At 44.1% G+C, this 25,886-nt stretch overlaps 1 protein-coding gene across 4 annotated transcripts in view; it reads left to right on the top strand.

The window, feature by feature from the left end:
• The window catches only part of LOC138452040 (B-cell receptor CD22-like), a 926,478-nt gene that overhangs the window by 303,087 nt on the left and 597,505 nt on the right, over positions 1-25,886 (top strand). The window contains exon 1 of one of the 4 annotated variants that reach the window (XM_069604950.1): positions 8,388-8,487. The exons of 2 other annotated variants lie outside the window; for them this stretch is intronic. The gene's annotated coding sequence lies outside the window, so the exon portion shown is untranslated. Of the gene's footprint in view, positions 1-8,387; positions 8,488-25,886 lie in introns of those variants that run through there. One more of the 4 variants, XM_069604948.1, reaches the window with a different exon arrangement.

Below are 25,886 nucleotides of genomic sequence, written 5' to 3'. Positions count from 1 at the left end.
CTACTCCTCATACATTTGCCGTAATCGTGATTCACGCATTCGCGAATTTTGCCGCGATTCGCGATTTGGTTAAAAATCCAGCCACGTGTGAAAACAGCAGCTTCCTTGCTTTCCTTTGCCAAAAATTCGTTTAACCTCCTAGTTACTCCTAGATCCTTGCTAAAGTGAGCCTGAACTCATCCCAAGTATATTTCACTCACCCTGAACCTCCTAAAGGGAATTAAAACCATTTTCAGCATATTCCTCACTTCATTGCCAGCACATATAAAAGCATTTTGGGTCTGTGTTTCAAACTTCTGTAGTCTAAGCTTGCTGGGGTGAACTGAATTACATTTGATTGCATTTCTGAGAACTGTGTGATTTCCTTCCATTTCCTTGCATTGCATAAAGGGGGGGAGTGGATTGCCAGAGGAAAGTGATTACATTGTTTTGTTGAAATCATATCAAGTTTTTTTTCTGTACTGCATTTTCATTCCACCTTGCATCCATTTGAAACCATAAAAGTATTGTTGCTATCTTATCCATCCTATAACCACTCATCATTGATTATAAAGAAGTGTGCTAGTGCCAGACTATCCATTATTGATTACTGCTCAGATTAAGTGTGATATTCAATTATTAATTTATTATAAAGTGTGATATATATATATATATATATATATATATTGTTTAAATTCTCAAATAAACCTTTTAACTTGCAAAACAGAACTACTTCTTGGCTCAGTGGGGCCAGGGGGATTTCAAGAGAGGGGTGTTATATAGGGGTAGTCATCCAGAACTCATGAACTGGACATAAAGATATATCAATAAGGGTTTCCATTCAGTATCCCAGACTAGGCATCGACTTAGCTGTAGTGTTGAATTGAATCCTCTTACACAACATCGCCTGGGGCCCTGTACAAGGAGACGGTCATGACAGATGCTTCCCTGGAGGGATGTGGAGCACACACCAAAGTCTCCCCGCCAGAGGCCTGTGGCTGCCAGAGGAGAAGGTGCTACACATCAACGTCTTTGAACTACGGGCTGTGTTTTGGGCCCTCGTGTAATTTCTTTGTCCCTCAAGGGCAAAGTGGTGAGGGTCTTCACGGACCATACCACCACAATGTTTTACATCTGGAAGCGGGGGACACCAGATCCCCGGCGAACTCCAGAGGTGCAGGAATTGGGGCACTGGGGCATCTCCCAGAGGATGTTACTCATTCCTTTCCAACTGGCGGTAGTCAAAATACTGTTGCTGACTCCCTCAGCACAGAGCTGAGTACTTGCGACGAGTGGGAGCTTCAGCAGGATCAAATGGACAACCCCCTTCAGGTGGGGCAGTCCCCAGATCGATCTGTTTGTGACGGCAACGAACACCAAGTGCCAGAGGTTTGCCAGCAGGTTTCCCCTAGCCGGAGAGCAGACCTATTCCTGTATGCTTTTTTTTCCCCCACCAACCTCCTGTTTTGCCACTGCTACTACAAAGCAACAGTCAACGATGGTGCTGGTGCAGAATGAACCTCGTCGCGCCAGCGTGGCTGAGGCAAACCTGTTTCCCGGACCGTCTCAGTGTCCACTCCAGTCAACCTATCAGTGGTTGCTGATCTTCTCGCCAGGGAAGGAGGCGCGATACTGGACCATGACCCAGGATTGCTGAACAGGAAGCCTGGGTCCTGCAGCATTAGAGTTTGGTGGTTACAAGCTGCCTGCAAACCGCAGGGAGGTCCTTGTCGAGGCCAGGGCGTCGTAGACTCTGAAGTGTTAGGACACAAATGGAAGTGTTTCGCGACTTGGTGGCAGTCGCAGAAGATTAATCCTCTGAGGGTCACGGCCCCACCAAGTTCTTCCGTACTTGTCGTTGGCTAAGTCTGGGTTCGCGCACACGCCTCCATCGTGCATCTGGTGGCCATCTCATGCTACACCAAGTCTCCAGGACTGTCTTCTCTATCGTTGCACTGCCTAGTGAAGGAGTCCATCAAAGGACTGTTCCATTTGTTCCCGCCGTTGAAGGCGCTTGCCCTGGCGTGGGAACTCAACCTGGTGCTGACTAGGCTCATGGGGGGCCTTCGGGCCGATGGAGCAAGCTCTGCTTAAGTTCCTGTCTTGGAAGATGACTTTACTCATGGCCATCACCTCTGCCAGGAGAGTAGGTGAGAGCCAGGCCTTACTTGACTTGTGGTGCTGAGGACGTACTCCTTCATGCCCAGGGTTCCGTTGGAATGTCCTCTCAACAAGCCCTTGGCGCTACCTGTTTTTTCCAACTCCTTCGTCACCGGCTGAAAGAACTTTGCACTTGCTGGATGTGGCTCGAGCGCTGAAATTTTATGTGGCCCGCACAAAGTTTTCAGATGACTTATCAGCTTTTTGTGAACTTCGGTCCTGTGAACCATGGGAAGGCTTTGCCCAAGGCTTCCATCTCAAGGTGGCTCTCCGGCTGCGTCACTCATGGTCACCGGTAGAATGCGTAGTGCGGATGAATGCGTAGAGCGGATGACTTGCGTAGAGCGGATGAGTGCGTAGAGCAGATGAGTGCGTAGAGGAGATCAGTGCGTAGAGCGGATGAGTGCTGAGTGCATGTAGAGCCTTTGAGTGCCTAGAGCAAAAGAATGCGTAGAGCGGATGATTGCATAGAGCGGATGAGTTCGCAGAGCAGCAGAATATGGAGTACAATGCGTGGAATGGATTGGAGTGCCTGGAACGGATTGGAGTGCGTGGAACGGATTGGAGTGTGTGGAACGGATTGATATGCGTGGAACGGATTGGAAAGCATGGGGCTGACTGGAGTGCGTGGGGCTGACTGGAGGGCGTGGGGCTGACTGGAGTGCGTGGGGCTGACTGGAGTGTGTGGGGCAGACTGGAGTGTGTGGGGCTGACTGAAATGGGTGGGGCGGGAAGGGAAAACACGGGGCAGAATGGAGTGCACAAAATTGAGTGACATACATGGAATGGTTTGGAGGGCATGGAACGTTTGAAAGAGCATGTAACCCATCATATCACATTACCATGCTTACTCTCTTCTTTACACCACCATTCAACTAGAACACAGAGATACTATGAGACCATTCGGTATAAATGTTCTCATACCAACATCTGCTGCATACTCCCCATCACTCTAAGTAAACTCTGCTGGTTACACACACCCCAGCCAGGCGTTCTCCTCAGGCCTAACACAGCCACATTCGGTCTGGATAATTCCTGCCAGAACGAACACATACTCCTGATTTCTCAACCACCACACCACATAGCCAGTGCTCACACTCACCCTATAACTCTCGACTCTCTCTACTGACTTGAACTCCGGTTCCCAAGGGCGTTCAACCTACCAGCGCCTTCAGACCATACCAATGGTACATAAGGCGCTATATAAGTGCAAAATAACATAACATAACAATCATCAATGATAGTCTGTGGGTAGTCCCTAAAAAGGAAGTGGTCAGACATAATTTCACATTCCTTATTGTAGGTGTCATTGTCAGAGACTGTCCTCCTCAATCTTAAGAATTGGCTGTAAGGCAAGTTGTTTGAGCTGTTGTGCATGAAAGCTTAAGTAGTGTAATATATTGTTGACAGCTGTCATGTTACTATAGATGTTGGTAGAGATGCTGTGTACTGTTAGAGCCACATCAACATCTAAGAAATGTAACGTGGGTACACCAATGTACAAATTAAATTGAATGCAGGGATGGAGCATGTTAAGAAACTGCACACAGTTCTTAAATTAGAATTCAGTGCCAAGCCAGCTTGCAAAAATTTCATCTATATATATTTTCCATGCAAGTATCTTAGGTGCCCAGACTTCATTAAGAACAGAAGTTGTTTCAAAGTGATACATAAATATGTTTTTATAGACAGAACGAGTATGGCTCTGGGTAGTTGCGCTAGCATGAAGAATAGTTGCGTGCAATGACACACTTCAAATTGTTAATCATTTACAATCAACACAAGTATCAAAATGAGATTGATACGCTGTGATTTAATGTATATTATGTGTCACAGAAATCTTCCTTTTTCACCTACACGTGTTTCGACAAACGGTGTCTTTCTCAAGGCAATGTCGAATCTTGGTAATGCCCTGATTAGTGCGGCTGCAGAGTCCCGTAGTATGATGGGTCGTGGTCATATGCAGGCAGTCAGATCATGTAACATTCCACAGTGGTAATGTATGTATAGTCATATAGTTGGTGCACAGTGGCTGTGTTCAGTATATGTATAGGGACATAAAAAGAATATTAACAAGTTCAATAAAAAAATACTTTGTGTGCTGGCAATGATTCTTGTTGCAATTGTAGTAGTAGCCATTGTAGTGTTAATCCCGTCATTGCGTGGGAAAACAAGTATATAATCTTTGAACATCCAAAGAAAAGAGAAAATGTTTCAGGAACGTCAAGAAGTTCACCAAGGAAGGTCAAAAAATGTGACATGTCTCAAGTATGTGGATATTATTTGGACCACTGGTCCAGATATTTAGCTAATGTGTCAAAACTACTTTTTGTTCCTACCACAATAAGTCTTAAAGGTGGCTTGACCAGATTCTTATAGACGTTTGACAGTGCATAGAAAACTGGAGCTATATGACAGTTCTGTGTAAGAAAATCTTTAGTCTTGGGGGTAATCCATTTTTTGAGTTTCAGCATTGTCAAGAACTTCTTGTATAAGCAGTTTCACTGTATTAGTAGGATCGCTATCAGGTTTGATGTATGTAGAGTCATCATTGAGTAATTACGAGCAATTTGACACATAGAAGGAGGTCTCCATGATGACTGTGGCTCTCCCCAAGACTGCCGGTTTGGGAGTAGTTGCATGGTCATTTGCCAAATGTTTAATTAGACGCATTTGTTGTCTGATATTTGCATGTTTGATTTTGGTGTAATTAATCGATTGTAAATCTTTGGTCACCTTTAATGCAAACATATCTATTGCTAAATTGTTAATCTGCGGGTTAAATGAGGTTTTCAGTCTCATCGCCAAGTAGTCAAAGGTGCTGGAGAAGTCTGCTGTCAGGTTGTGTGGCAACGTATGAGTCTAAAAAGAAAAATACGTTCATCAAAGAATGTGGTGTTTTGAGTAGGGGTGAAAGAAAGCCAGATTGTTCAGGGTGGGATAAGCAAAGCACTATCCCCCACCACGTACTCATTACCTCAATACACAACTGCGCCTGAAGAAACGTCACATACAGCATGCTTAATAGTAGGTTAGGTGTGATTAAATGCAAAAAAAACAAACGCTGATCACTGAGGCAGCAGTGCTATGTGCCATATGAGGAATGGGCTTATAATGTCCCAAGCAGGTTATTGAACATAAAACAATAAAAGGAACATGTAGTTCCTGCAAGATAGCCCAGCAGGATCTCACACTAGACGCAGTGGTATTCAAACTTTTTTGGCCAGGGCCCCCCTGAGCAAAATTTGGGCAGGTCGGGACCCCCCAGAAATGCCAAATGGACAGTATATATTGCGCGCCGTCACCTGCTCCCATCAAAGTCGCTGGGCTCCCTCATCCCACTCCTACCCAGTCGCTGGTCTCTCCCCACCCCATCACACACCCAGGGCTCTCCCCACTCTGCTCCCATCACTATCCCATGGTTCCCGCCCATTGTGCTCCCATCATAGTCCCTCGGTTCCCCCATCCCGTTCCCAACACAGTCTGAGGGCCAGTGGCGGCTGGTGAATCTTTTTTAAGTGGAGGGGCATTAAGGGGCGGTTCGGGGGGGTTTCCCCCTGTGAATTTTTTTTTAAATAATAGGTTAAAATGTTGCATTGTAGAGCATACTTTTAACAAAAAATGGGTAAATAGCCAAACAGTTTGCAATTGTTGCTGGGAGTCCAGGGGGCAGGCATTGATATTTTATTTCTATCGCGCTCGTACACAAGTGTTTCAGAGCGTGACAAGGCAAGGGAGGGGAACAGAGGAGAATAAAACAGCGATCTTACTAGGCCCAGTGACATTGAGAACGCGCAAGTGTGAGGGGAAAAGTGCATGGAAGGGGGGAGAAGTGGAAAGTGCGAAGCAGAGGAGAAACAGATAAATAACAATAAATAAATAATAAAGGCAACAAACAGTGGTAGTGCAGCCAGCAATTTGCAAGTGCTATGTTTAAGGCAGCAGACAGGGTAGGTCTGATAAGTGCAGGAAGAAAGATGGTTCTCCTCAAGTTTTAGAGTGGCAGGGCGCTGTTCCAGAGGGAGGCCCCAGCCGAAGACGGAGATCTACCCCCAGCTCGTTTCTTTGATAAACGACTGACCCTGAGGGAGTTGGAGGTAGAGGAGTGAAGAGCTCGAGAGGGGAGGTATTTGCGGAGGAATAGCTGAAGGTATTTTGGACCGAGGCCCCAGAAAGCCTTGTGGACAAGGCAGAGGGTTTTGAATGATAGATGTCCGGTAAAAAGATACCATCCCTGTCCCCTGGGCCCCACTGGTCCTAACACAATGAACATGATTATGTGTATATGCAAGGCGCTGCACATTCATACAGCAATCACTCTATCATTCACATGAGCATCCATCACCATACACTCACTCATAACGCATCCATACACATGTTTAAATAAAAACAATGAACATAAACGTACCTTCTGCATTGGCCTGTGTGTGGGTGCTGCTCCAGCTGCTCTGTCCGTATGTGCGAGGAGGCGCAGGAGCTCCCCCTCGGACATACAGACATGCAGTGCCCCAGCCAGCATTTCCAATGAGCTATGCAATGCTGGCGAAGCAAAACGCCCCAGCACTTGCATGGCTCAGTGAGCATGTGCGGCTGGGGAACTAAACTGAACTGTCAAAGGGAAACAGTGTTTCCCTTTGACAGTTCAGCCAGCCCAGGAGCACTCCATTAGCTGGATAAAGCAGCTGAGGGAGTGCTCACTGTTTCACTGGGCTGGCTCCTTAGCTCCTCCATAATGGGTGAGGGGCCACTATGCAGTTAGTAATGTTGACCATTGTTGCTGAATATATCACAATTTACTTACATTTTAACACAAAGCACCCCTTTGGGTACTATTGAAACAGTGGGCTTCATAACTACTCTGGCGGTAGCTGTGCCGGTAAAACCGGCACGGCTGCCACTGGAGTTGCATCCGGGTCTGGCACCCGCGAATGGGCAATTACTAGGTCATGCCGAGTTAGGCAGACATGATAATTGCCCTTTCGAAGGTGCCGGTAGATCCCCATTCCCATTTGAGCCCCATATGGCTCAAATGGGAAGGGGAGCTCGGATGCACCGGCACCGTTAATAACGGTGCTGGTGCATCCGACGAGCTGAGGTCAGACCTGGCGGGGGCTGTCAAGCACCCACGAGCACAACTCTTACTATGGCGGAACGGTAGCAACGGTGCCGGTAGCTTACCAGCACCGTTGTTACTGGTCCGCCATAGTAGTAATGAGGCCCAGTCTGTGACTAAAGGAATGAATATCCATTTACAACTGTGGGCCACTTTTTCATTGTTGCCTGAGACAGTTTCATGCTTCAGCCCGCCCATGTGGGCCACCCCTGCCCATTTCTTCCAATCTAAAAAAAAAAAAAAAAAAAAAATTTCATGCTGAGCTCTCAGGGCCCCCCTGGGATGCACCCGCGGACCCCTAGGGGGTCGCGACCCACAGTTTGAACACCACTGCACTAGAGCATTCTTAGCTACGCCCAGTTTCGAATGCCTTATAAAGAGGGGAAGCAAATAACAAAAATGCCCTTCTCAAACTCGATATTCCGACAAAGATTACGGTAAGCATTTCGGATTTTCCCAAAATGTTTTTTTACAAACTGGTCAGCTTTAGGAGCAACTTGATCCAGTCATGCGCCTGGATGTCATGAACAGTAGTGAGGCAACAGACTCGATTCCCATCACTTTACTTCGTATCCGCCCGCAGCGAGAAGCTGTGCCGGTTTAGGCAGGTGACGCCAGGGGTGTGCGAAGATACGCTAAAAACAAATCCGAACATGTCAGCAGGAAGCTCTGCCCCTCAGGCTGCAAATGGCACCTTCTCGGTATTTGTAAACGGGCAGCGTCTCCCACTTAATAGAGCCGGGGGATTTGTGCACTATTTTTGTTCTCTCAATGCGGAACATAGTGTATATTTGCAAGGCAAATCATGCGTATTTGCCGACCGGTGTCTGCTGTGGAGACGGGTATGTGTTCAAAGTCAAACGTTTATATTTCTGCAGTGATCATATTGGCCCGGTTCATTCATTCTCATAAAACGGGCTGTTTTGTAAGCACAGGACAATTCTCTCAGACTATCAGGTACGACACCGAAGATCTTTTACCAATGCAGCGAGTGGAGCTCTAGTTATGTTCGCTTTCAATTGGAAACGTCATTATAACGTAGAGGTGCACAGTTTCCATTGACAAATATGGGCTCGAAAAATTCCAGGTGCTCGCAATTTGAGCCTTGGGAACGTTGGGGGCGTGGCAAAGCGACGCAGAACTTTGCCGGCTCTTGCCTGCTGTGCAAGCTGCAGCAACATGCACCGAGAAAAGGGACAACCCCAAAGCGTCGCCGCGGATACTTTCTACAGCAGGTACGGGTAGGTCTGTTTTTATAGGACATGGCGAACATGTGTGTTTGTGTCAGGGCTCCTAGATCGCACATATGCCTTAATTGCATTCCCAACTGCGTAATTTCAAGGCAATCCTTGACGTGATTGAAATGGCTGGGGAAACACTGTAAACACCGACAAAGCTCATTTCAGTTTTGACTATAGATTGGTCGCTGTTACAAAAAAATGTCCTGTTTGAAAAAAATGTCCTAATGGTCTTGATCGAGAGATGTAAGAAATGCGACTGATTACATTTCTCAAACTTGGAAACCACCCAGGTCTCGGAAAAAAAACGGAGGCTCAGTGTAAAGCAATCTTTGTACAATCTGTATTGAAAATCCCCGTGATGTCATGAGGGAAATGATTTCGGGAAGCAAGTGAAAGCCCACGGAAGTCCATTATGCAAATGATACAAACAATTTACCCCAGAATCCGCAATCGAAAAGTTGCATCATCCAGAAATTAATTAGAATACCACTTCCCATTTTGGTATTCCCTCCCAGGAGCTGTTTAGGAAATGCTGGGCAGTGTGTAGTCCCTGCACGTTTCTAAAAACGTGTAGATGGAAATGCACACTTTTCAAGTTGTACTTTTGGCTGTTTATGGTGAAATGTGGAATACCCTACTGGGTCTTTGCACCCTTCAGTGCTACTTAGTAAATCTCCCTATAGATGGAAGTGAATGCTGTGCTATGTTCTCAGGGCTTTTGGGGACTTAGTTGTGTGAAGAGGGGAAGGAGATACATTCAAGAGCTGGAACCAACGATTCAGTGCAATGGAGGACCACCATGGGTGCATGCTTAGGGAAGATTGAGTGCTCTAGAATAGCTGGTGGGTGCATGCTTAGGGAAGATTGAGTGCTGTAGAGGACCACCATGTGTGCATGCTTAGGGAAGATTGAGTGCTGTAGAGGACCACCAGGGGTGCATGCTTAGGGAAGATTGAGTGCTGAAGAGGACCACCATGTGTGCATGCTTAGGGAAGATTGAGTGCTGCAGAGGACCACCAGGGGTGCATGCTTAGGGAAGATTGAGTGCTGAAGAGGACCACCATGGGTGCATGCTTAGGGAAGATTGAGTGCTCTAGAGAACCACCAGGGGTGCATGCTTAGGGAAGATTGAGTGATCTAAAGGACCACCAGGGGTGCATGCTTAGGGAAGATTGAGTGCTGTAGAGGACCACCATGGGTGCATGCTTAGGGAAGATTGAGTGCTCTAGAGGAGGGGGTGGGTGCATGCTTAGGGAAGATTGAGTGATCTAAAGGACCACCAGGGGTGCATGCTTAGGGAAGATTGAGTGCTGTAGAGGACCACCATGGGTGCATGCCTAGGGAAGATTGAGTGCTCTAGAGGAGGGGGTGGGTGCATGCTTAGGGAAGATTGAGTGCTCTAGAGCACCACCAGGAGTGCATGCTTAGGGAAGATTGAGTGCTCTAGAAGACCACCATGGGTGCATGCTTGGGGAAGATTGATTGCTCTAGAGGACCACCATGGGTGCATGCTTAAGGAAGATTGCCATTGCATGCCACAGTACCTTTATCGCTAGGCCCCTGCCTTCTCTCACAGCAGAATGCAACCCAACTACTATCCAGAGTGCCAACGGATCCCATTTCTAACTCGACACTTTTCCATTGCATCATGTTGCCTATAATAGGTTTCCTTCAAGCCATACGCCTGCTGCATTACTTTTCTTTGCTTTGCCCTCCAATTCCGAGCCAATGCTGGCATTAGCATCGTGGCTACTACTGTTTACTAATAATGCAGCGCATTTCTGGACCAAATCTCTGTTAATGCCAGGTTCCGTTTCTGAATACTTGCATTCATTGCCTGTCTATTCTTCATCACTATTTCTAATTAATGCGATCGTTCTTCCACCATCAGTCATGACAAACACGCAAGCGCCCAATCCACCCACCTCACCCTCGTGTTGCCACATGGCGGGCAGCCACGGCTAACACATGCGCCCAATAAATTGAGCCTCTCAGTGGTTGAATACTGCCACTATTTGGTTAACCGCTTAAGTGCCAAGGGCGAGGTAACTAGTCTTTGAGGTTTTCCTCTACTTTGCCAAGGACGAGATACCTCGTTCTTGGCACTTAAGGGGTTAATGAAACAGAAAACGTTAGAAGGCATTGAATGGTGAAATACAAAAAGCACCAAAAAAGGCACTGGCACTGGGGGTGGGTGGAAACCCATGGCACTTTATGTAAAACATTTTCTGAAAATGAAGCATTATTTAAAGTTCAGATTTAGCTCCAGCCATTCCTGTATCCTCCCATCTCTCATGTTAACCGTTTGACTATCTTCATACAGTAAATGTGACACCAAAGCCGCCTGTTTTATTTTAAACCAATAGCGTTATTTTGTGTGGTTTCATCCTCCCCGTGTTTGGACGCTATTTATGATTGGGCGATAGGAAATGATTGAAAAAAGACCTAGGGGGAATCTGAATGTTGCTTTGCAATTGCGCAAATGAGTGTGATGCATCTTCTGCATAGTGTGGATTCCGGTACTTTGTCTGGTTTTGCACCATCTCTCCAAATACTTATCTGGCAAATAATGGGTTTCTGCCAAGCCTTCCCCATGAAGGGGTTTAGCATGCAATCTCAACTAAATGTGCAACTTTTTATAATTTAGTTCCTTACTGTGATCACACTTTGACTACCTTTTTATATTTGATACTTTTTTAATTTATGGCTTCAAGTAATTAGTTAACACATATACATGTGGTTCATTCGGCCTTGTCTTGACGTTAACATGTCTGGTATCAACAATCAACTTCTAGGGCCATGCATATTAAGTGTGTAAGAATTTATTTCAGTAAGGAAATCAAGCAGGAACAGGGTGAGTTTGCCCCTCCATATCAGATGTTTGAGAGCCGGCATTAGGGTTGAAAATCCGGTATCTCTCATTCACCGGTTAAAGATTAGCCTCTTATATGAGCAGGTTACCCACCTGTATAGAAATTCATATCATCACTTTAAGGATACAAAATTATATAAAGTGTTTGAAGTAAAACCACTAATTGTTGTAATGGAACTTGCATATCCGATATGACACAATGGCGGATTCCTGAACTTCATCAATTCATTTTTTATGTTCATGTTAATTTGGATATGAAAATACTACTGCTCTGCAGAAGCACAGAGATTATTAGTGGCTAAACTTCCTATTCATCCCTACAGTACTTCAAAACCAGCCGGGATCCCAATGTCCAACAGGTAACCCACTTGCACTGTAAACGGATGGACCTGGTTCTTCCCGGTAATTCTACCAACAGTCATTTCACAAAAACCAAATCTTCATAACATGTTCGGTGAACTCATATTCAGAAAACTATTATTCAAAAAACGATTTCTTTTTATTTCTCGTAAACCCAACATGTCTTCTATCTGGACATTAGACAATTAACAAATATTAAGCTCAGTTGATGGGCAATTCTTTTTTTATTTTTTTAACTAAACCAAGGTAGACTGTCAAGACGCAATCTACCCATGAAACCCCATGATGGTAATAGTCGATGTAGAAAGAGCCTTGTAATAAGGCAAGCTAAGAAGGTGGCGAGCGATGGAATCATGTCTCTGCGATTAGAGAGGAACAGCTACCATGCTATTATTGGGCCAAAAAATCAGAGTACCTAGGGGACCTATGGGCATCCCTCCTTCAAGCAATAAATGATAGTAATATGATTCTGGAAAATCATGGGGAAGGTCTGGCCATCTGAGAGTAGCCGTTTACAAGGAGCAATACCAGAGGTGGTATGGGTCAACCACTTAGGGAATTTGTATGAAGAGACCAATTGGCCTCGGGGACACTAGTAAGGCCCAAGTCTCCCCTGATTTTGCCGAAGGGGGATGTTAGATTGGCGCTCTTAAGTCAGAAGAAGGGATAAGCCCTTACCCCTGATGTAGTCCCGGTTTATTTCTACGCGGATGAACAAACAATATGGGTCCCATGTTTGACAAGGTTGTTTAATGCTGTTTTGTGCTCAGGAAAGGCCCACTTTCCTGGGCACAGGTAATTATTATACCGATCTTCAAGAGGGGGCTAGGGATCTTCCAACCAACTACAGGCCCATCTGCCTTCTTGATGCTTGGGGAACATTTTTGCGAAGGCCATCCTGATGCATCTTGAGGACTGGATTCTTGAGGGTAGTGCATTGAGTCACCTACAGGTGGGCTTTCAAAGGGGAATCAGTACTGTTGATCAGTGTCTGAGACTTCGTTTGGTTTATGATAAATACATTACACTGAGGAAAATGTCAGTCTATGCTATTTTCATGGACCTTAAAATGGCCTTCAGCACAGACCCGAGGGCAAGACTATGGTCAACCTTGGAGGAGTTGCGTATTCCCTTGGAGTTGCTTAGTGCTATTAAGTCTTTGTATACAAGCAGTGGGGTTGTGAATAGATGGGGGCTTGATGGAGCTACGTCTCCTATGGTGGGAATAGAGATGGGGGTGCTCCGGAGATGTGTCCTGGCCCCTTCTCTCTATTGTACATTTATTAACAGAGTTATTATCAAGTTTCAGGAAGTTCCAACTGATGCACACACTTTGCCCAGTGATAAAATGCCAATTTTAATGTTTGCAGACGATGCAGTCTTCCCTTCTTTGACACCAAAGGGGCTGCATCGACAGATGGGGGGTATTCTTTAATTTTTGTCATGTCAATGTCCTGATCATAAAAACGAAGTAGATTCTGGGGGAGTAGAGTGAAAAAGCCACCTAGAATAAATCTCAGTCTCCCTGATGGCCCAATTGACCAGTTTTCTACTTCTGATTATTTGGGTGTTCGAGTTAGAGAGGATGATACTTGGGACGGGAAGCATTATAAATTCAAGGCCGTGTTAGCTAGGTACAGTGGTGCACTCACTAAAGCTTACAAGAGAGCATAGAGGTGACTGTGTGAGGGTAGCCCTTGAGGTCTATAAATCTCAGGCCAGACGGGCAGCCTTTTATGCTGACGTATTATGTGGACGACGAAATATTTTGTCCCTGTCAGTTATAGGAAATAGATTCTTCAAAAACCTTTCAGGTTTATCCTTTTCTGCACCCAACCTTTCTGTCAGCCTTTAACTTGACTTGCAGCCTATAGCTAACCTCAGCAAAGCCAAACCAATTTATTATTGAATTAGGCTGTGGTTCAGTGATAACCTCCTCAAATTTAGGCAAGCAGTGAAAGATGTTATCCGAGAGTGGTGCCCCGAAACTGCTTTGGTTCCATCGCCCGTGAAGAGTGAATTACAATTGTACCGATATTTGGAATGACCCAGAGTCAATTGGTAAGGGAACCAAATCGCATTACACAGGCCATTCATGTAATGAGGGAAGAAGAAATATATACAAAGATGATTCTCTCCAGACAATTTGCAAGATTTTGGCAACTCATAGATACTGGGATTTGAAGGCTATTTGGATAGCATGCCGCCCAAGCAGATAAGGCTTGGCTGGGTAATTCTTCCTTTGGCAGCTACCAAAAACAAATGGAATGCCAATGAGCTGCCACCTTGTCCTTTTTGTATTGAGTATCATGAAGACTTCATTTTGACTTATTCTTCCTATAGCAGCTTGAACAAAGTTTCTTAAAACCTTTTATTTAATTCCCTGGGTTTCCCAGCCCTTTAAAATGAGTAGCAATACCCTGGAGATGGATGGAGATGCAGATTATATTCATACATCAATAATCAAGACGACTCGGGTAGTTTGGCAAAAGGGAGTCCTTTTTAATATTAAAGTTCTAAAATGGGGAGTGCAAAGAACATCAGCATTCGCTCGATCTTCTTACTCGACGAACCTTACAAAAAACTGATTTTTTATTATGCAAATTGGCCATCAGTGACGTGTCGACCTGCGTCACAATCTACGTGGCTCCAATTGAATAGCTAAGTATAAGTTCCATATCAGTATAGAACCGTGAAGGAAAGTGATAGGGTACTTAAGATCAGGTGGGGCAACTAAGCCCTCCCCTTAAAATGGCCACTATGAACGTCACTAAATACATGACGTCCCATTGGCAACACAAACTATAGGACCCTTGATTACATGGTCCTCTACATTCAAATCGTCATAATTTCTTGTATGTAGGTATGGTTTTCTCAATGGCCACCTTACCTCCCAGATTCCCAGGTATTGGTACTTTCGCTGGTACGTCATAGAGTCCATGCTCTGCCCTTTGTCTTCATCTGTTATGTGTATGTCACATACTCTGGTTTCCAGCATACAGGTAAAGGGGGTGGGAGGGTTGAGGTAGGGGTACTTGTCTCCTCCTCTACACTCCCCCCTCTGGGGAATATTCCGACCGCTCTCTCATCATCCTTCACATCCAGACTCTTCGCTCTAAAGAAAATCTTCTTTGGGACCCATATCTTTATGACTCCATTCAAGCATCCAGCTGATTTAACATGCTCATCTTTGTTCCATGTCATGAGATTGCATTGTCCTATTGGACTGCAGTAGATCCATCTTCCTAGATACTTTGTATGATTCTTTGTGTACAGGAACTTCATTCCCTCAGGTGCATGGATACTGGCCTTCACAAAGTCTCTGATCTCTTCATCTGTTAGATCTCTGGGCTTCCATCCTAGTTCGACATCAATCATAATCTTCATCCCTATGATTTTCTTTGCTGTCTTTTTGCACTGCAAGATTATTATCTTGATTACACAAAATCCAAGCAATATCAACATGATCAGGGCTCCAAGAATCTTGAACATGTCTGCCATCCATTGTGGAACCCAAAAAAAGAGCAATCCAAACCAGCTCTCATCAGCAATGTCTTCTACTTCGTCTATCATCTGGCCGTGGAGTTTCGTCAGCATGTCTATGGCCTCTGTCAAGGTTCCATTCTCGTCATCTTGAGAAGGTAAGAATGTGCAACACGATTCTCCGACTTTTGTACAAACACTGCCTTCCATAGATGTGATCATGTCCAAGATGTATCTGTTCTGAAGAGTCATCAGACTTATGGCTCTCATCTCTTCTATGATTGCATTGAATCCCTTTATGGTAGTGTTAATTCTCTGCAACAATTCCCATCTGGTTATCTGAAGCCACTTGGTATTTGCTCCAAAATGGATTCTTGGTCTGAAGATCAATGTGAACAGTGAAGAAGTCTGGCTGAACAGTCTGTGTTCAAATGGGATAGAAGCTTCTATTGACTTGGCTGAAAAGTAGTTCTCTCTCTTTATCCTCCTCGTCAGCTCCACAGATCTCTTCTTCCTCAGGTGAGCATCTGCTTTTGGAAAACTGTTGAGATTCAGATCACTCTTTGGAATCACTAATGTTGGATAATGGGCATTTACCAATGTGTATATTCCTCCCCAGTCTTTAGGTAGCCTTATGTAGGCTTTCGATCCACAAGCCCAATAATGATCCATGATAAAGATACAATCGCATTTCTGATTCTCTCCAACTTTTCTCGTGCCATTATTTCTGAAGCACAGCTTTGAGCTCACCAAAGGCACTATTTGCAGGGGTCCTCCTCCGTCTTCAACCCATGTCAGTAGTTTAGAAAGTCTTGGCCACAACGGTTTTACACACCTCTTGTGCATTCAAAATAGCTGATTCAGGATGATTAGTTACCATCCAGGCTCTGCAGATCACCACTCCTTTTTCCCATCCATCTGGTGATAACACTGATCCCGAGATCTGCATTTGACCTCTGTTCTTCCAAATTCGAATATTGTCTGCCGATTTTCCTGCAACCAAGTTTCTTGTTCACTTCACTTCTGATTTCAGCTCCTTTTACTCCAGGTTTTTCATATATGATCACGAGACTCATCGTCTTTGAATTGTTTCTTGTCTTTATATCTTGAATATAGTCATCTTCATCTGTATCTGTCCATTCAGTTGCTCATTTGAGAGAAGCATCACTACCAAGGAACTGGCCTCTGTTCTTGCAGAGTGCTATGTGTGAAAGACAATGTGCTGTTTGGACATCTTATTTCAACCGCTATGAAGATCTTCGACTTCCCCATGCTGTATGGCAGGATTGCACATAAAAAGCATTCCTCCTTTTGAAGTTCTTTCCCAACTTCCTTCATGTATTGGAACCATATGTTATTTCCGAAATGTGCCGTGCTGTCCAGGTAATCATTCAATTCATAATTATCTTCCTGTGTGCTTCTTTTAGGTCTCATCTTTTCATGTGAGCTTCCAGAAACATATCATGAAGTGTACCAAAATAGCCCCTTCTTCCTGGATAAGACATAGGCGCATCTATCCATGGACGGGGTACACCTTCATGTGCTCCTTGAGTCGCAGAAAGTTCAGACCGTCTCATCTGGGATGTTCTTTTCGAAAGTGCTTTGGGTCACTTGTCACTGGAGCAGGTGTTTTTGCATGTTACTTGTGTAGGCTCACCTTTTATCAACCCTTTGCCTTGTCTGTTTCACTGAGCCTGTCTCTGGCATCCAAAAACAGCCTCTAAAACCAATTTTGCATGTGTGTTATTGCTAATGACATCCATCTCAAACTCAGGCAATTTGCCATCCTTCTTTGGAGAAGAAATGACTACAGAGGGTCTAGGTTGTCTAATAGTTGCCACGCGTACATTTTCCCCTCTGCTCAGAAACATGCACAGGAGTGTTAGCTCCATTTGCACCAATACAGAATGCCGTTCGCACAGTCAATGAAAGCTGTACAATTATGAACACAATGCAAGTGTAGATAACACAGTGGTACGTCAGCCTACAACATTTACTTCTTGGACAACGTGAGTGTCTCTCTTCATGCAGTAATATGATGTTGCTGCTGAGATTTCCCATCTTGATTACCTAAGGAAGGAAAAACACAAACTTTAATTGTGAACTGATTCTGGAAGCTGCTGTCTTGACTCAGCAAATCATTCTCGATCAGTTGTCTGCTTACTGGACGATAAAAACAACTTTCTCTGCATCTCTGGGATTACACTTTCATCAGTTGAATGTAGATGTCTCTTTAGTATGAAGAAAAAACACCCTCAGTATGTCTAAACATGCTCAATGACATAGATTAGTTCCCAATCTATGCCTCGAATCTGCCTCAGCCCAGACAACATGTTGAATTTCTTTCACCATGAATCAAGAGTTATTTTTATCCTCAACCTTTCGATCCGTCGCTAGAAGGAACTTTTCTACACGATCTGTGATTTCAGATTTGTAGTATTTCTCAGCTCCCTTCGAAAGGTGAGCACATCAGTGTGCCTCCCAACAAGATGCGGATACTCTTCAATCAGATGAAAGAACACCACACTGAATAGTCTATCAGCTGCTTCGTTTGATAGGGGCATTTGTATTCTCCTCGCTGTAGTCAGGTAGCTGCAAAAATTGTTCTCTGATGACGCTGAGCAATCTTCTTATAACTTCTTCATTCTTGGGATTTTGTAAGAAAGCTGGAATGCGAGTGGTTCTCCCCACCAGCGAATGGTAAGTGCTCAACACCAAATCAAAATAAGTAAGAATGTGCCATCACTGGGTAAAACCATAGGTAGATCCAAACAGGAACTCAGTGTCAAACAAATCTGGGTATTGTAAGCTTTTCCAATTGCTGTGTCCACAATCAAAATCTGGCATAATCCTCTTCTTATCAAGGCTTTAAGCATGCGTCAGTCCAAAGTCAATAAACTACTGTGGCTTTAAGAACAAAAGATCTTTTTTCACCCTGAAATGACAGCACAGAGTGTTTGAACCAGTTTTCCTTGTCCCTTTTATAAATGGCTTAAAAGGAGCGTCCCGAACCAAGCCACAGTTCAATGAACTCCTTGTTTTTCTACTTGTCAGCTTCTTCGTCCTTCCTCATCATAGATCTCGTCTGCAAGTGCTGTGGTTCTTCCCTGATGCTTGTACTTGTCTTGTCATGTAGGGGTACAGGATTTTAACGTCCCCCCAAGAAGACCCAGGCACGCCTGCCCTGCACTTTGACGTCAGACGGCTTGATGTCTTCCACAATGAAGAGACCGTTAAATCAGGGTTCATCCCACTTTTTCCTTATGTGGTTGTGGATCAAGACCGCATCCCCAGGGAATAGTTGGGGAACACGACATTCTTAAGATTGGTTTGTTGCAGCATCTCCTTCTGTGTTCTATACTGCTCTACACCCTTGTCACTGCAGCTGTCCTGAAATGACAGAAATACTGTCATACAGTTCAAATAATCACATAATTCCAATCCCAATAGTTCTGCAGTTGGCTGGGCATCACTTATAACTCTGGATGGAGGCATTAGGGGGGCTGTCATTCATCTCCCTGTCACTATTTCGTGGGGTGTGAGATGGTGGACAGAACCTAGTTGGTTCCTTAAAGCATATAATGCCAGTGGTAGGCAATGCAACCACCCTTTCTTCAAGTTAAGCTTCATCTTGGCTATTCTTTCTTTGAGCAGGCTGTTGAGCCTCTCAAAGATCACATTTCTTTGTGGATGATAAGCCAGAGAAATCTTGTGCTTTATACCATGCAACAAGCTGATCTGTTCAAATAATTGATTTACAAAATGCGGGCCGTTATCTGACCTCCTAAATTCACATACTCCCCATCTAGGAAATACTTCCTGTACTACATATTTAGCTGCACAAGTGGAATCTGGGTGTTTACTTGGACCTGCTTCTATCCATCTTGAGAAAGGACACACTACTACAATCGGGTATCTATATCCATTACATACGTGTATCAAGTTGATATGCAAGTGCTGAAAAGGGCCATTAGGTCTCATAACTGTGTGCAGTGTATGCCCAGCCGTGAATTGTTGACACACAATACAGTTCGCCATAAAAAATGCAACATGCTCCATTAAATTTGGCACAAACCGTTCCTCAGCAATAGTTGGAGCGAGGTTCTCCCTAGTTGTATGTGCTGGGTAGTGTAGCTGTTCAAGCGCCACTGCCCTTAATAACCCTTAATAAGGTTATAGACATCACCGGTTTACCAGTGCTGTTCTGTCGTTGCAATGCTTCACAGCGGTTTAAAGAACACCCTCTTCGAGTCCACAAATTCTTTTCCTCTTGAGGTGCTTCCCCACCCGAACCTCTATTAACTGTGTTTTTGACAAGTGGTTGTACCCTTCAGATTCCATCATCAAAATAAGTATATCATTAACATCACAAGTTTCAACATTCATCATCTTTTTATCTGTAATTGCTACGTGCTTGGCCTCAGCATCTGCTGCTTGATTCCCACGTGAGATAAAATCTGCCCCTTTAGTATGGGCTGCCCATTTAATGACTGCTATGCCTACTGGGAGTTGTAGTGCCTTAATAAACCTATCCAATAAGGCGGCATGCTGCACTGGCATGCCGTCCGCCCTGAGGTAGCCCCTTCTTTTCTAACGTGCTAGCCCTGCGTGCACTGTTGACTCCACATAGGCAGAGTCGCTGTACACTGTTACTTCCTGGTCTGCATGATTTTTGATCATGAGTATCGAAGCCAATAATTCTGCAGCCTGGGCTGAATAATGAGACAGCAATCGAGTACTAATAAGCACCCGAAATTCCCCATTAGCTGTGTGCTTTACCACAGCGGCACCTGTATGTCTCTGTCCGTCATTTTGATCGATCCTTGAAGAACTGTTAATAAAAACGATCTATTCTCCTTCTAATGCATTCTCCTTTATTCTGGGGAGCTCATCACAGAACTCTTCATAGTTCATGCAATCATGTACAGGTTCTCCTGTCATTGGCTCTGCTATAAACATGGCAGGATTTACTATTTTACATCAAACTATTCGGATCACTGGATGTGATATGACTACCTAATAGGCAGAAGCCCTTTGAGAAGTCGGCGTGCCTTTTGGTTTTTCTAGAATGGCAAATAGTGCGTGCTCAACAAATAGCGTCATGGAACATCCCATTAATATGCTTGCAGCCTTCTCTATGGCAAACATGGCGGCTGCTAAACTTTGTTCACACAGAAAATGAACTCTCATTACAGGGTCTAAGATTCCACTGTAATATGCCGGGGGCATGTACCCCAATGTGGTTCTCTGTGTAAGGACTGCTGTCATGACAGTGCAGTCTGTATGTGAAAACAAAAATAATTCATCAGCATAATTGGGAATCCCTAAAACTGGAGCCGTGCGAATTGCTTTTTTCAATTCATCAAACCCTTCTTCCATTTCCTCAGTCCTCATGATTTTTCTTGCGTTGCCTGTGCTTTCTTTGGAACCTGCAATACGGGCCTTATATACGACCTGTAGTCAAAGACCCATGCTCTGACGTAGTTACATAATTCCAAAAATCTCTGCATGTGTTTTATCGTGTGTGGCTTGGCTGTTTTTAAAATAGCTTTAGTTCTTTCAGGAGTAACATTTTTCCCTTCATGTAAAATCAATTGGCCAATGTACAACAATTCTTGTTGACAATACTGTAACTTCCCTTTGTCAACTTTATATCCTTTGTCAGCAAGTACTATCATCAGCTGGACAGAATCGTGTCTGCACTCTTCCACTGAAGTGCTGCAAACTAAAATGTCATCCACATATTGCAGAACAATGCTTTCCAAATCAATATTGCTAAAGTCCATCTGAAGGACTCTATTGAAAATCGATGGGGACTCACAGTACCCCTGGACTAAAGAGTGCTTTTCAGGTGAGTCTGTCTTAAAGTGAATGACGTCAAATCCTGCAAGTCTTTATGCAATGGGATTGAGAAAAATGTATTTTCAACTTGATCACAGTGAAATATTGTGCGTCAACAGGTATATTACATAGGATCGTAGATGGGTTAGGAACTAGAGGGAACTCGGCCTCTACAATTTGGTTTATTGGTCAAAGGTCCTGCACTAAATGCCACGATCCCCCCCCTTACTTTTTTTCACAGGGTTCTCTGATATATTACACAGTGACTCTGACATCACTAATATACCCTGATCCATCATGGCGGAAATCTTTTAAAAATCCCTTCATCTGCCTTTCGAGTCATAGGATATTGCCGAGCTTGAGGTAACATTGCTCCTGGTTTCAATTTAATCTTCACTTCTCTGACCCCATTTAGTAGGTGTATGTCATAGGGGTCGATGGTCCATAATGAAACTGGCACTTTCGCCATGTCTTCATCAAAATACTTGGGATGTTTTTGTGCTATCAACATTTTCTGAGGAACTTCTCTCTTAATTACTCGTACCCAGTAAACGATGCACATCTCAAATATTATTTCATCATCAGATGGATGATCTTCAAACAGATCTTCATCATTGATGTCAATCTGTAACCTTCCTCAGTGGCGATTACTGTGCGCCATTGTTTTGCTTCATCATCATATCCGTCAAGCAAAGACATTTACCGTCGTACTATGGCTGCTTGTATCTCTAAGGGAAAAACTCATCCCTTTTCTTTGAGCATAGGTATTCTCGGTCTGAACAAAAATTCATTTGAGTTCTCATTGGTCTGCCTGCTAAGCCTGGCAGCCATGACAACAGAATGCGTACTCCATACTGAAAAACCTCTGGTTCTAATGTAATTGCCCTCATAGCTAGTTGTCCTGCATATGCCATAATCATTTTGCACACGTTTCCATAATGCATTCCTGGTGTTGAACACACTATACCTTCCTCAGTGAAAAAGATTGTCATGTTGAACTTGGTCATTAAATCTCGTTGCAATATATTGACAGGTGTTTGCCTCGAATATAGTACCTATAAGCACCTATGGCACCTTCATATCACATTCTCCTATAGAAACTGGTAATTCTTCAGTGAAAGGAAATCTGCTTGTAGCTCCTGTGTATGCAGGGCATTGCCGGACATTGAAAACATTCCCTCTCGTATACATGAGCATGTTGCACCCGTGTCTACTAAAAACGAAAAACCTTTGCCCCCTATACTGATGTCCACCCTTGGTTCCTCATGAGGGTTTGGCATCACGGATAGCATGGAACACAGCATGTCTCCCAGTGAGCTGTCCTATTGTGGGTACAGCCTCATTCCATTACTTGTGAAAGGAATCCCTCCATTAGCAGTGACATCCCTTATTCCAGGAGCCATTAACTGACCTGTGTTTGTGGTTTTCTGAAGATGCATAGGCGATTGCTACGACTGTCCTTGTGGCAGATTAACTGTTGCTTGCTGTGGTTGCAAGCCTTGCTACACTCTCAGAGCTTGCTGCTGCACTGTTTCATGCTGAGCAAATCTATCTCCATTCTGCTGCGACTATGCAGGTGAATTTGACATCCCCCCCTCTTGAAAACGGTCCATTTTGCACCATCCCTTGACTTCTACATGTGCGAGAAAAATGCTGTCATTTCACACGCCCAACATATAGGCGGTGGTCTCCCAAACTGCCCATTTTGCATACTCTGATTACCATTCTGCATATTTTGAAACTTACCTTGGTTATTTTGAAAGCTTCCCTGATTATTATTTCCCTTGATAGCCTTGCCAAACTTGTCCTCGAAATCCCCTTCCCTGTAAAGTATATCCACTATTATTTTGATCAAACTGCCCTTTATTATTCACCTGTGGCATGTTCAGTGTCTGCGGTGAGTTCGATATGTGTACGCTGGTCAACATTGCCCCTTCAATGGCTTATTTGGATAGTTTTGTCTGTACTAACTTTGCCTTCTCGCCTTTGCGAGCATCGTCCTTTTTGCGATTCTTTCTTTGGAAGAGTCTACAGTAATGTGCAATGGTCTGCTGAATTTCCGACCACGGTTTAGCTTCTATCCCCACTAGCTTCTTGAGGTGCTTCTGTACTGGCTCTGGCAGCCCTTGGCATAGTATATGATAGAATACTGATTATACATTTTCCCCAAGATTTGCGCTTTTTCAAAGCCCAAGATTCCTGAAAATGTTGAATGTAAACCAACGGATCACCTCCTTCCTTCATCTTTTTCGTCATTATAGCTCCCATATCGGACGTGTACAGATACAGTACTCAAAGCGCTTTCCAGACTGCCGTCCTACAGTTATTGAATGGTGCTTCGTCATGAGCAGTGTTTAGTGTAGTCACACCAGGGTACCCTGCCCTTGTCCATACGTCATGAGCTCTCTCACCAAGTATGGCGATCAATGTCCCCTATGGCCAACGTGTTTCCACCCGTCATTTTCTCTAACTCGTGTATCAATTTGCACGCGCCAGAAGTTAAAATCAGGAGTTTATACCTGAAATTATCCTTGTCCTCTAGGGCCACGGTATATACTGTGGTCTGGCCCCTCCTTTTTCTAACAAAGGAAATTGTGATGCCCCAAACTCATTCTCATCTCTCATCATTTGTCTGTCCATTGCAGGGACAATTTTGCCACATTGCTGTCTACCTGGCAATGATCTTAACCTGCTAACATAAGGCGGCGATTCCTCCTCTCAGACCATGGAGTTACCACCTAGGTCGGTCTTACTGTGTCAATGGCTCTGACGCCTTAGATACAGGCACGCTTAAATCAGACCATCTCACTTCCTTAGCCATAGAAAAGCATCCCTCAGAATCACATGTGTTTTCTCTCTCTTCCCCATGGAAGGCTTCCCTTTCTTCATGTGACATTTCTTGTGCCCAACTCGTGCAACTTGCCTCTTCGTCATCTTTATTTAGAGTCATTCTGTCTAAAGACAGCTCCTTATGTCTCGCACTACATGAGGCTTCCTCTGTGTCATACAAATGAGTGCTCTCGAGACAGTCATTTTTTTCCCTTCCCCTTTGGCTCTTTCTGAGCTCTCATTTTGTGGTATACTTTATCGATCGCTTCCCTAATGCTCCTAGTTTCCGAGATTTCCTCTAGATGGGCCTGGTAATGACTAGTATTCTGAAAAAAAATCCTCTATATCCTCCCATGCTACTTTTGGATTAGGATCTCTTACTTCCTTTTCCAGGCGATCAAGATTGCATGCTCTCTGCCTTCTTTTAGGTTCCATATCATTGTCAAATTCTCTTCACTTTCTTGCTTCCTCTTTCTTTTTCATATCCCTTCTTTCATTTGCCCTTTGTATCTTCTCATCCCTTCATCTTTGCATTCTCTTATCCCTTAACTTCCGTTCCTCCTCTTCTATTCTTTTTCTTTCTAGCCTCTCTTGCTCATCAGCTGTTCTTTGTTTATTGTCACATTTTCTTTGCTCTTCGGCTCTCTAGTGTTTTCGCTTGCACGCCTTGATAGAACTGTTCTCGTCTCTTTCTACCTTTTTTTCTATTCGCTCCTTCGTCTTTCAATCGTTCTTCCCTTTCTTAGTTTTTTTGATCTTGCTGGTCTTGATCTTCCCTTAGTCCTACGTCCTCAATGCCTTTACCATCGAGTTTAAGCAAAATCTGTTTCAGATGGGGTTTGTCGAGCAGAGGGCTCTTCACCCCCCTTTTGCATAGATTAAGTATCCAATCTAAAGGAGGCTCCTCATCTTTCACTTGTTGGTATATTTTCCAAAGCTCTAAGCTTGCTTGTCTAGCTTCTTCCCAGTATATGCTGCATGCAAATATGTCATATGCTGCAAGACTGCCTTCAATAGTGATCCGCCTTGTGGCCACGGCACAAACATTTTGTCTGCGGTTCCTTTATCCCATTCAGCACTGTACTATCTAAGCTTAGGTGCATGATTTGGTAACTGCTTGCAGAGATGCACTAATAGAGTAACATCCTCCATTCTCGAATTGTCTGCACTTAACTTGTTTAACACTCGTTTGCTTTGATCACAGGCTTCAAGAAAACAACACCATATGAGCAAGCACCAATCGTCGCAAGCTCCAATCCCGTCAATCAAAGTTTTACTTTAATCTTGTTAAAAAACAACCATCAAATACAATTAAAAAACAATTTGATTTCTTTTTCAACTTCAGACTTCTTTATCGTCAAACCACATACAACAAACAGACAAACTTGACCGGTCACACACACATCCTATGATCTTTTCTCTAAGACTCGTCTTGCCCATCATATGAAGTGTAAATTAACCCCTTCAAATCTGCCTTTAATCAGATCTGTTTTCTACGTTGTTCCACTATGGGACTCCGGGTTCAAATTTCTTCTAATGTTCTTTAAAACTTAGGTATAGGGCGTATCCTCTGGATCGTGGCCTCTCTCACGATACTATATTGCTCGGCCACACTCCAATTAATATCTAATTCTATATATATATTTTTACACTCTTACTCTTACGTTACATTTATCCCGCCTCCCTCTGTGACTCTCCTTTATTTTACTACGCATGCATCAATTTGCCATACTCCTCAGTTTCTACTCACCATTTGCATATTTTCTGCTTGGCACCCTCAGGATCATACACTTCCGTTACTGCCTCTTCAAACTGTTTTCCATTCTGCTCTTCGTAGATGTGGAGGGGATTTTTATGGCAACTAAGGGGACCCGTCACACCCTCCTTGCAGGGATTTTTTCAATTGGAATAACCACTATCTACGGGGAGCTTAACGTCCTGTCAGCCAAATGGCAAAGGTCGTGCAATATTACCGAGACTCTAAAGTTTACTTATGTCGACGGATAGT

The sequence above is a fragment of the Ambystoma mexicanum genome, chromosome 1p, assembly GCF_040938575.1.
Source record: "Ambystoma mexicanum isolate Mex_15411 chromosome 1p, UKY_AmexF1_1, whole genome shotgun sequence".
Lineage (NCBI taxonomy): Eukaryota > Metazoa > Chordata > Amphibia > Caudata > Ambystomatidae > Ambystoma > Ambystoma mexicanum.
Note: the sequence above shows the minus strand (reverse complement) of the source record. Positions and strands in the feature narration are given on the sequence as shown.